Consider the following 13,162-nt stretch of genomic DNA (forward strand, 5'->3'; position numbering starts at 1 on the left):
CCCACCCCCGGGTGGCATAGTGTTCAATTTACTGGATTGTTCATAAAAACGTTTGAATCCACCAGTGTTTATGAGGGCAAAAAATGGGCAGTCTCCTCCTGTAAAGGTTTACAGGCTTGCAAACCTGATGGAATATCTCTGCAAGTCAGAACTGACTCAAAGCAGTGAGTGAGTTTTCAAGCCAACACTAAAATATTTCACGAAGTTTCTTCTGCTCAAGTGCCAATGATAATGAAGGAAGAGATTCAAACTGCACTAAAGTCAACAAACTAGGCCTCAGGAATAGACAGGATACCAATTTTAACATGTCAAATGACAAAATACAGCCCTGGACAAGCTTACCAGTCCACACCAGGAAATTCGGAGGACAGCTGTTGACCAACTGACTGGAAGAGACCAATGTTTGTTCCCATTTCCAACAAAGATGATTCAACAGAACTTGGAAGATATTGATCAATGTCATTAATATTGCATACAAGCGAAATACTGCTGAAGATCATTAAAAAACAGCTAGAACAACATGTAAACAGAAAACTGTCAAACATTTAAGCAGGGTTTAGAAGTTGTGGCACCTGACATATCATCACTGATGTCAGATGGATCCTGGTTGAAAGCAAAGAATACCAGAAGAATGTCTATTTGGGCTTTGTTGACTATGCAAAGACTTTTGACTATATGGATCATAAAAAAATTGAGAAGAGTTGGAATTTCAGAACACTTGATTGTGTTCATGGGAAACTTGTACAAAGAAGCTCTTGTGGGAACAGGGCAAAGGAACACTGCATTGTTTAAAATCAGAAAAGGTGTGTGTGTCGAGGTGATATCTTTTCTCCATAACCAACTTATCTATATATTGTTGTTGTGTACTGCAGAGTTGGAACTGACCGATAACTACCCTCTGGTAGGTTTTCAGAGGCAGTTAATTGTACAGGAGGAGGTTACCTGTCCTTCTTCCTCACAGTAGCTGGTAGCCTTGAAAACCATGTGCCCTTGGGATTTCAGGACAGCTTCTTATCACTAGACCACCTGAACAAATTCTTTGAGAAGCTAGACTCTATGAAGAAAAATGTAGCATTGGTGTGGAGGAAGATTCATAATAAACTTTGTTATGCAGATGATGCAACCTAGCTTGCTGAAAGTGAGGAGGACTTGAAACACTTGCTACAGAAGGTTAAACACTGCAACCTTCAATAACGGTTGCACCTCAACATTGTTGTTGTTATTGTTGTTATGTACCATCAAGTCTCCCGTGACTCACAGCAAACCTCACAGCAACAGCTCTGAACCCTGCTCTATCCTGAGCCAACCTTGTCTCTGACACACCTATCCCCATTTCCCCAGTCATTGAATCAATTCATCTCATCTTGCTCTGTCCCTTCACCCTCCCAAGCATGATGTCCCTTTTATTTTTATTTTTTTTCATTTTTATTTTATATTTATTTGAATACAAAATTTGTGTCCAATGTATTGCACACTTTTCATTCACATTGTGTTTCATACAATCATTCCTATATATTGTGTTTTATAAATCTAATCACTATTGAACTATTTCCTGTCTTTTCAAGTCCCTGCTGGATCTTTTCCATATCCTCCTACCCTCCTATCCTCTCCCTCTGCCCACCTTTGATATCCTCCCTGCCCACCCTCACCCTCTGCTCCCATCCGTAACCCCCTTGGATTTCCGTACACATTTTATTAATTATCCTTCTGTTTTTACAATAATGATCTTATCCAATATTTGTCCCTATGATACTGAGTTCGTTCACTCAACATAATGCTCTCCAGTCTATCCCAAGTTATATAGTATTTTTCAAAATCATTGCTCCTGATTGCTGCATAATTTTCCATCATGTGAATGAATGTACCAAAGTTTTTCAATCCATTTTATTGTGGTTGGTCATGTGGGCTGTTTCCATGAAGAATAGCATTTTGTTTTTCATTTTTTTTAAATTGTGTGAGTGTACCATCAAATCGGATCTGACTGGTACAGGAGGAGATTGTCTCTCCTTCCCCGGCAGAGCATCTGGTGGATTCAAACCAGAATAGCATATTTTAACATGCATAATTTACCACATTTATTGGGTTGTCTCAGACAAAAACACGTTTCAGTAGGCATCACAAAGAATGCAGAGATAATACAATGTGGCATTTGTCCTCAAGAATCTCATAAGCTAACACCTAGGTCAGTGAACTGTGACTTGCAGGACAAACCAAATTCATACCTGTGCCCATTTAGGAAAAAATTGAAAATTATCTATGTGGAAATAATACAAATCCCTGAAACATGTCTAAAGTACGTCAGACAGAGCTTCAGAATCTTTACCCCCATGGAGAAGCCTGGTTTCACCCTCTTCATGATGAACCTGTTCTTTTAGCAGTTCATGGTGTATGGAATATTTTTCTCCAGCACCACAGCTCAAAGGCATCAATTCTATTATTTCTAGTCACTGTCCAGCTTTCTAATGCACAGAAAGTAATTGTGAAGACCATGGCCTGGATCAGGCACACCTTAGTCTCCAGACTGATATCATTGCTCTTCAGTACACTGGAGAGGTCCCTGACAGCAGATTTTCCCAATAAAATTCATCTATATATTAAAAAGCAAAAATCCTCACCACCTGACTGACAGGCAACGCCATGGTGGACAGAGAAAGGATTGAGGCTGTCAACAACTTCTTCTTACTTGAATCCACAATCAACACACTTGGTACCAGCAGTCAGGAGACTTATTGCACTGGGAAAGTCTATAATAAGGGACTTCTCCAAATTTTTGAGTAGTCATACATCAGTTTGAGGACTAAGGTGCTCCTGTCTCAGGCGATGCTCTTTTCAATCACTTGCTATGGTTCTGAGAACTGGACGATGACTAGGGACTACAGAAGAAGAACTGATGCCTTTCAACGTGGTGTTGGAGAAGAGTGCTAAAGATTCAATGGACTGTCAAAAGAACAATCATATATGTCTTGGAGAAGGTGCAGCAAGAGTGATCCTTGGAGCAAAGATAATAAAGTTTCATCTCATATAGTTTGGGCATGTTGCTAGAAGAGCTTATTCTTTGGAGAGAGACATCATGCTTGGGAAGGTGAAGGGACAGTGGGAGAGAAGACCCTCCATCAGGTGAATTGACATGGTGACTGTGGCAATGGGCTTGAGTAATCAGAGATTGCAAGGATGGCAGAGGCTAGGACAGTGTTCATATCTTTTGTTCATAGGGTTGCTTTGAGCCATACCCAACTTAACATACTTAACAACAACAACAAGCATTATATGCTGCCACTCTGATGGACTAGGAGAATGAGGTTGCTCAAAACTACACCAGTGATCCTATAAGGTGGAGTTGACACCTAGGACTGAGGGGTCTCTACCTGGATTCTAGAGAACTCAGCCATTATCTAGCATCTAAGGTTGAAACTATTACTCCAGAGAAGAGAGGATTATGTTCAAGCTTTGAGAAGTTATGTTAACAAATGAAAAGAATTTTGCCCCCAGGATGTTATGCACTCAGAATTGTACTTGACCTAGATAAGCCAAAAGATGAGATTTAGACTTTAGAGTTAGATTCTGGGATGGGATAAGTTTTTATAAGGATGTGATAAAGTAAATGTGATTTTAACATATTTTGGGTTTGTTTCTTTTGAGGGGGTTAATGGTGTGTTGGGGGCAAAGGGAGAAATGTTATTGACATCATCATGGCTTAGTTGGGCCAGGTAGTTCTGGTGGTCTGGTCCTTAAGAAGTTGTACTTAACCTAAAGGCTGAACTTCTCTGTCCGTTTGAACCCACCAGTGACTTCAAAATTGAAAAATGGACAATCCCCTCCTGTACAATTTACAGCTTTGGAAACGACTTAGGTGTGACACAGATCTGACTTGACAGAAATGAATGTTAACAGGCGGTGAATTCTTTGTTAACTCAAAGGCCTATGGACTCTGGAGATTTAAATCCACCAGCTGCTCTGAGGAGAAAAAACAGACAATGTTCACCCATTATGATTCACATCCTTGAAAACTCAAGAGTGTCACTACATGTTGGAATCAACTCAACATCAGTGAGTTGTATTGTTTGGATTTAAATACATGTTGTAAATAGTAACATCTTTATACTTATGATCCTATGGGCCCATTTAGAGATAAGAGTTTCCTTTGGTATATTGTGCTGTTGGTGGCTTACTCGACAGAGATTTGTGCTGACAATGCAAAGGTGACATTTCTCTGGCCGAAGGAAAATGGACCATCTTGCTGGAAAAGACATATTGGAACACCTGCTGGAGGGTCAGGTATGGGTTGATTCTGACTCAACAGCAATGGGAGGGTTTTTTCAATTTTTATATTAATGAAGGTGGAGAAGTGGGATTGTGCCTGTCAGAGATGATGAGATTGGCTAAGGACAGGCCACACTTCAGAGCTGTGGTACATAGGTTTGCTAAGAGTAGCTGGCGACTCAACAGTGCATAATAACGCAACAGCATACAGTATATATTATGTTTTAAGTTGATCACGTGGGAGATACAGAAAGAACAGACTAGGCAAGAAGAAAGGAACAACAACCGAGGGAAGATTGAAGCCGCTTGATGATCCTCACGGAGCCCAGGAACAGAACCTGAAAGGAGACAAGGACTTCCCCCAAAGCTCACAGAGCCAGTGACAGAATTCACACTTCTACTGCTCTACCTGTGGGCAAATGAATTTCCACTTATTTTAGCAACACTAGACAACAAAGACACATACTTATTTATTTTAATTTTTGTATACTAGTTTATTTACAAATTTCAAATACATTGGTTTTCATATACTTATTTACATAAGGAGTTATCTTGCCCCAGCTTTCCATAATGTGAGTCAGCTGTTACTAACCTTTTTAAAAAGTATGGCTACTGTACTGGTTTTCTAGATACAGAAACATTTCTCCAAATAGAAAAGAGGCCTCAATATTTTGTTGCCTGATATTGCTGAAATGAAAATGAAAAAAGTTTAGAAGACAATCTCTTTATGTCTCTACAAACCTTGTGTTTCCCTTATTTCTAGAGGAGCTAGGGATAACATTCATTGGACATTATCTTACACTGGGGGCTGAAAATTAAGAGCCTTATAACATTTTTTATGATAGGAAGAACTTTATTGAAAATTTCTTTTGGATTTTAAAAGAGAAAGTAAGTATTTTCTAAAATACTTGTAAATACAATGTTTGTGAAAGTCTGGGATGATGGATTCTATTTTCTTTGCAGAAAGTTTTGTTAGCTAGAATCTTATGACTTAATTCATGCATGTGCTTGGGGACTTTGATCACTCTTGCCCACTTGCTAGAAGTGCAGAATCTCAGGCCACTGAGATGTACAAAATCATACTCTGAATTCTAATTGACTTGTCAAATGATTTCCACCCTTAGTAAAATAGATTTAGCATTTGCATTGCAGAGTGGGTAAGCAGAGCAGCTTCTTGCCATTAGGCCACCAAAACTCCAAGTTCATTGTATCTATTCAACTACTTGTGGTAATTTGAGTATATTTTCTCTGAGCTGTTTGAATCCACTTTCCTTTTAATGGAAAGACAGAAAACTCAAATATCACTGAGTGCTTTGTGAAGCCTTATCACAATGTCAGGGGTTTTTTTTGATTTGTTTTTAAATTTTTTTTTGTTTTAATTTTAATGAACATTTACAGAGATTTTGGATTTCCATTCATTCATTGTTGCATTTTTCTCCCTGCCCAACCCTCACCCTCAGTTCACTCTTCTCTTTGAAAAGTAAGAAAAATTCCTTCAATGGTATGCAATAACCCCCCCCCACTATGCAACCTTCCTTCTAGACTCTTGTCACAATCATAATACCCAATCATATATCACTTTTAAACTGCTCTCTCCCTCATCTGTGTCAATGCAGTATACATAATCTATCCATTTTTTCCTCAGTCTCATCCCAACCCTAAAGTCAGTCTTGTTCTACAACAGTGGCACAATGCAGTATTTGTCCTTTTGTGACTGAGATATTTCACTCAGCGTAATGTCCTCCAGGGTCACCCATTTTGAATAATATTGCATGAGTTCCTTGTTTTTCAATGCATCATAGTATTCCACAATGTCAGGTTTTTATGTCCACTCTACCAGAGCTCTTATTAAATCATCTTACCTAAGGAATATAAAAAGGCAAAATTAATTAACTAAAAATAAAAAAAATCTGTGAGAGACAGTGCTAAACCCAGATAGTGGAACAGATCAGGTTGCTCCTGTATCATTTTCTTCTTTCCTAGTCTATGTTGTTGTCTTTGTTGTTATGTGCTGTGAAGTCACCTGGAACTCAATGACTTGGACTCATAGTGATCCTATGCACAGTAGCTCTGAAACTTGCCCTATTCTGAGCCATTCTCACTGTCTGCAACACACCTACCCTCATTACCCCAGTCACTGTCTCAATCCACCCTGTCAGAGGTCTTCCTCTGCAAGCATGGTATCCTTTTCCAAGGACTGGTCTTTCTTGGCAACAGGCCCAAAGTATATGTGATGGAGCTTCAAAATCTTTGCCTCCAAGGAGCAACCTGATTTCACCTTCTCCAGCACAGACTTGTTTGTTCTCTTGGCAGTCTATGGTATGTTCAATTCTCTTCTCCAGCACCTCAACTCAAAGGCATCAATTCTTCTGTCACCCTTAGTAATTATCCAGCTCTCTAGAAAATAATTGTGAAGACCATGGCCTGGCTCAGGCTCACCTTAATCTCTAGGCTGTACCACACAATTTTCTCTTACAGTGTTTTCCATCATGTGCATGTGAAAGTTGGACTATGAATAAGAAAGATTGAAGGAGAATTGATGCTTTTGATGTGGCGTTGATGAAGAACCTTGAATATACTATGGACTACCAAGAGAACAACCAGATCTGTCTTAGATGAACGGTAGCCAGAGTGTTCGTTAGAAGCTATGATTGTAAGATTGCATTTCACATATTTTGAGCACATTATTAGGCACAGTCAGTCCTTAGAGAAGGATGTTATGCTTGGAAAAGCAAATGATGAGGGAAAGAGAGGCAGATCCTCAGTGGCTTGAATTGACACAGTCACTTCAATGAAAGGCTTAATTAAAGCAGAGATTATGAATATAAAACTGAAATGCACAGAGTTTCTATGTGTTGGACATAGGGACATTGGACACGTACCTTCAAACACTAAATTTTTTTCACTGCACCTGAAAACTACACTCAAATCCTTAAGTACTCACACCAACATGATGGAACTGCCTTTCCTTGGGATTTGTATTACAAACTCTTGTACAGAGTCATCTGAAGTCTTAAAACCCAAAAGGATGCAACTTTAGCTGTGAGATTTTTAAGCATTATAGTGGATTGAGCTTTGAGGGTAAAGACATCTGCTTTGTATTCTTTAAAACTCACTGGAAAGATATACCTATTGTGTGTAAAGTCCATTTAAAACCCAAGAACTATATTCTAAGTCTTACATTTAGAGGATGGCTGTTACAAGACTGACCCTGGGGGGATATATTGTTTTCTTGAGTATACCATTTTGTAAGATTTCCCTTCAGAGAACTAAGGTGTATCCAAATTTGCAATGTAGCTGGTGCCCCCTGCTGGAAGAGAATCATTTAAATGTACATCTTTGGGGTGTCTGTGCCAGCAACCCTGTTAAGACACAACTTTGCCAGCATAGCCTAGAGGTATCAGAGTAAGTCATTTAATTAACCTCGCTGCTTCAGTTCTCTGACACATAAGAGTAGGATAACAATAGCAGCCAATCCTAAATTTCATGTTGAAAGGTAGAATTAATTAGGGATGACAGTAAAACACTTTATGAAAACTGGGCATTAAATAGTGATAAATGTTTGAGCATGTCTCCAATGTTCTATAGCGGGAAAATGACACTATGGTATGTATTGTTATTAAGCCTGATGTTGCTAATTTTATCTCATGATTAGTGCTCATTTCTCTTAAAGTTTAGATGTTTATATACACCTTTATTTACTCCAGCCAATAATACATAACCTAAAGAATTTAACTGAGGATGCATGGAGTTTGAGAAAGAAAATCAAAATGAAACTCCTATCACGAAATGAATATATACATCAAATGATGTTGCATTGACCAAATCTGTTGTCAAGGACCTCTTTAAAGTGCTGAAGAGCAAGGTACCACTTTAAATACTAAGGCGTGCGTGACACAAGACACAGTATATTTAACTGCTTCATATGCGTGTGAAAGAATGTTAAAGAAGAATTTATGCTTTTGACAAGTGGTGCTGGGTAAGAATATTGAATATAACATATTATGCACTTTCAAAAGGAATAACTGTCTTAGATGTATGAAGTCAGAAGTGCTCCTTAAAGGCAAGAATGGTGAGAGTTTTTTCACATACTTTGGATATGTTATCAGGATACACCGGTTCCTGGGTGGGGGGGAAATGCCATATTTGGAAAAGTTGAAAGTCAGTTGCAGAGAAAAAATCATCATAATAACTGTAATAATGACACAGGATCAGTCAAGATTTCATTCTGCTGTACATAGATGTTGCTATGAATGTGAGCTGACTCAACAAGACCTCTTAATAACACCAACACAGATATAATACTTTACAGTTGTCTTCTGATAGGCACACTTTTATTAATAAACAGGATTCTCCCCATATAAGAATGTCATTAGCGTCCCAAAGAATGAAAAAGGAAGAGAACACATGGGTGAAGATAAGTCTTCTTGTGGAAAGAAGAATGAAAAGTCCTCTTTCTTGTCAGAGAGATGAAGGGCATTAGAAAGGAGAATTAAGCTGGAAAGGTCAATATGTGATTTACCTGTCTCCTTCTTCTTCAGGAGTTGGTAGGTTGGCAGACACATGTAGGACAGATACCCAAGAACATTCTAGATGGAGGGTGTTGTAGCTCACAGGTTGTTCTTCAAAAGTTGAGCAAAGGTCTGGTCAGTCTGACATATTTTTGGCTCAAGTGCTGAAGGAAATAGGTAAGGTTAGTGTAAATCTTCTGATTCTCATTTGTGTGCAGGAGATTTGACAATCTGCAGGCAAAAATATTAAAAGCATGGTTGACAGCAACACTGTAGTTTGTGAAATCTTCAGGAGATGGTGCAAATGACTGGGATTATAGTGTTCATAAGAGTTGCTATCACATGCTTGATTGGACACCACTCCCTGGGTTCAGTGAGCAGATTAGACTACTCACTCTGTAATAGAGACCATAGAATCCTATGATTTCCAAGGACCATGTTATGCAGTTCATTATGCCACATCAAGAACCCAAAGCTACACCTGGAACTATAAACATTGTTTTGGTGAAAGGCAGGAGGGTGCTGAGGTATAAAAACAAAATAGAAAATGCCTTTGCTGTCTAGCCGATTCCAGACGCTTTAATGACCATTCTTGGCATAATCTTTGTGGAAACAGTTTGCCAAAATATTTCTCTTGAAGCTCTACTTGGATTGGAACTGTCAATCTTCAGATTAGAAGTAGAAAGCAAACACTCACATCACCTAGGGATGCAAGAAGATATAAAACATAGAATATATTCAAAGAAATATGTACGTTGTTGAATCAAACTCAAGTCACCAGATTGAAAAATTAGATGAACTCCAAGAAATAAAACAGATTCCACTTGCCTCTGAGTGTCCTCTTGTGTAAGCATTTTTGAACCATTTGTATAGTTCCAAATCACACCTCAAAGATATATTTAAAGAACTTCTTTAAAATAACAAAGAACATCAATGTCACATATAATGTTAAGGCACACTTGACCCAAGTCATCATATTTTCAACTGATTTGCATGCATGTGAAATATGGGCAATAAAGAAGGAATATCAAAGAATTGATACATTTAAAGTGTGGTATTGGGGAAGAAAATTGAATATACCACAGTCTGTCAACAGGACAAATTTGGCTTGGGAGAACTGTAGCAAGAGTGCTCCTCAGAAGGAAGCATGGTGATGTCCACTGAAGTCCCACATATTTTAAGTATTACAAAATATTTTAAAAATTTATGACAGTTTTAAAAGCTGTGACAGTGTTTTAGACTTACAATGTGTTTTGACTATTTAAGCTTAATGGATTTTTTTTTAGCATCTTACTGACCAGCGTGGATAGAAGGAGAATAGATACCTTTGAGCTTTGGTGTTAGAGTATTGAGATTGTCATGGACTGCTAAGAAAACAAACAGATTTATCTTGTTGTGTTGTTGTTATGTGCCGTCGAGTCGCCTGAGACTCATAGCGACCCTATGTACAACAGCCCTAAACTCCGCTCTGTCCTGTGCCAATCGCACTGTCTCTGACACTCCCATCCCAATTATCCCAGTCACAGAATCAATCCACCTCATAGAAGGCCTTCCTCTACTGCACTGTCCCTCCACCCTCCCAAGCATGATGTCCCTCTCTAAGGACCGGTTTCTCCTCACAACATATCCAAAGTATGTTAGACGGAGCCTCAGAATCCTTGCCTCCAAGGAGCCACCCGGTTTAACCCTTTCCAGGACAAATCTGTTTGTTTTCCTAGTAGTCCATGGTACTCTCAATACTCTTCTCCAGCACCACAGCTCAAAGGCATCAATTCCCCTTCTATCCTCCTTGGTCATTGTCCAACTCTCTGATGCATAACAGGTGATTGCGAAGACCATGGCCTGTATCAGATGCACCTTAGTCTCCAAAGAGATACCACTGCTCTTCAGCACTTTGGAGAGGTCCCTAACAGCAGACTTTCCCATGGCAATGTGCCTTTTAATTTCCTGGCTGCTGGTGCCAAGACTGTTGACTATGGAGCCAAGCAAACCAAAGCTGTGTACAATCTCAATCTCTTCACCATCCATCCTGATGCTGCCAATTGGTCCAGTGGTGAGAATCTTTGTCTTCTTGACATTGAGCCTCAATCCATATTGTAGGCTGCAGTCCTTGACACTCTGCAGCAGGCACTTCAGGTCCTCGTCAGTTTCAGCAAGCAGGGTTGTGTCATCCGCATAACGCAGATTATTGATAAATCGTCCACCAATCTTGACCCCACATTTCTCCTCATAGAGCCCAGCCTCCCGGATAATCTGTTCTGCGTATAGGTTGAAAAGGTATGGAGATAGGATGCATTCCTGGCGTATGCCCTTCCCAATTTTGAACCCTGCAGTGTTCCTTTGCTCTGTTCTGATGACTGCCTCCTGGTCCAAGTATTAGTTTCGCATTAGAATGATCAAGTGTTCTGGGATTCCCACTCTTCTCAGAGTAAGCCATAGTTTGTTATGATCTACACAGTCAAATGCCTTTGCATAGTCAATGAAACACAGATAGACATTCCTCTGGTATTCCCTGCTTTCAGCCAAGATCCATCTAACATCAGCTACAATATCTCTAGTACCACGACCCCTTCTGAAACCAGCCTGGACTTCTGGTAGTTCTCTGTTGATGTACTGTTCCAGTCATTTTTGGATAATCTTCAGTAAAATCTTGCTTGCATGTGAAATCAGTGAAATTGTTCTGTAGTTTCCACATTCGGTTGGGTCACCTTTCTTTGGGATAGGATAGATTTATCTTAGAGAGGTTTAAACCGGGCTGCTCCTTGGAGGCAAGGATTCTGAGACTTCTTCTGACATATTTTGATCATGTTGTAAGAAGAGACTGGTCCTTGGAGAAGGACATCATGCTTGGGAGGGCAGAGGGCAGGTGCATGAGAGGAAGGCCCTCTGGGAGGTGGATTGATTTAGTGACTGGGGAAATTGGGATGAGTATGTTGGAGACAATGAGATTGGCACAGGACAGAGCAGAGTTTAGAGCTATTGTACATAGTGTCACTATGAGTTGGAAGCAACTTGACGGCACATAACAACAACAACAACAACTGTGGTAAAGAGTGACCATCATTCTACAAAGCTATTTATTACAAGACAAGGAATGAGAGATGGAGAAATCTTAATTGTTTATTAGAAGAGGAAAAAAAAAATTCTGAGCCAAATCTGTTTACCATAATTACTCAGATCTTCCTACTTAATGCAACTGTTAACCTATAAAGAAAGAACACGAAGAAAGAAAGGAATTTCAAGATTTTGGGATTGTTCATGCAACTAATGAGAGCAATTTAGCCCTGGAGTTTCCTACCCCAAACTACATTAAAAACTACAGAAACAACATTGGTAGGTGCTGTCAAGTTAGTTCCAAGTCATGGTTCCTCTATGTTCAACAGAAAACATACCACCTTGTACTATACCATCCTCATCAGGGTTAAAGCACATTGTTTCACCCACTGTATTAACTCATTCTTCGAAAACCTTCCTCTTTTCCAATGATCCTCTATTGCACAGGAGCTCTGGTGGCACACTCCACAGTCTGCACCTCCCTTTCAATTTTAATCTACCAGTAGCTATTCAATAGCAAGATGGACAAATCCTCCCATTCCAATTAAAATCTTGGAAACACAAAGGAGGGCCAGCAATGAGTTGGTTCCAATGAGACTTTGTTTGTATGTTTGTTTTTAATCCAAAACCATGTGATGTCCTCCTGGGACTGATTGCTGTAATAATATGCCCAAAATATGTGAGACGAAGTCTTGTTATCCTTGATTGTAAGGAGTAGTCTGACTGTACTTCCAGGCATGTCCTTTTATTTTTCTTGAAGTCTGTGGTACATTCAATATTTTTTGCTAAACTTTATGATTCAAAGCTATCAGTTCTTATATAATCTTCTTTATTCATTATTCTGATCTCATACACACAGAAACTTATTTAAAATACTCTGACCAAGATTGTGCACACCTTAGTCCTCAAAGTGAAGTCTTTGTTCTCTAGCACTTTGAAGAGATCATTTGCAGAAACTTTGAGGCTCAGTCTTCCCCTAAATTTAATGTTAGAAAATCTTGTTGAAAACAATATCAGAGCTAGTGGTACAGAAAAGGAGGAAAAAGTGAGTCCCTCTGACCAGAGTGGGAAGGCAGATGCTTGTTGCCTTTCCATAGCCACTGGAATAAACAGGTTTGAATTGACCAGGGTGATGGGTGGTCAGTAGTCGATAGGAGAGTAGGGCAGGAGAGGAGAGGATGGGGATGGTTCCACTGCATCTTGGTCTTCACCTTGAAACAAAATAAGGCAAAAAAATCACAAAAGCCTAATGAAAAATAACAAGAAAAAACAACCAACCAGCAGGATCTAAAGTTTAATAAAAATTATTATATATCTTGATAGTTTCCTTTTAATAA

Source organism: Elephantulus edwardii, unplaced genomic scaffold (genome assembly GCF_000299155.1).
Source record: "Elephantulus edwardii isolate Elephantulus edwardi_28Jun2011 unplaced genomic scaffold, EleEdw1.0 scaffold00135, whole genome shotgun sequence".
Classification (NCBI taxonomy): domain Eukaryota; kingdom Metazoa; phylum Chordata; class Mammalia; order Macroscelidea; family Macroscelididae; genus Elephantulus; species Elephantulus edwardii.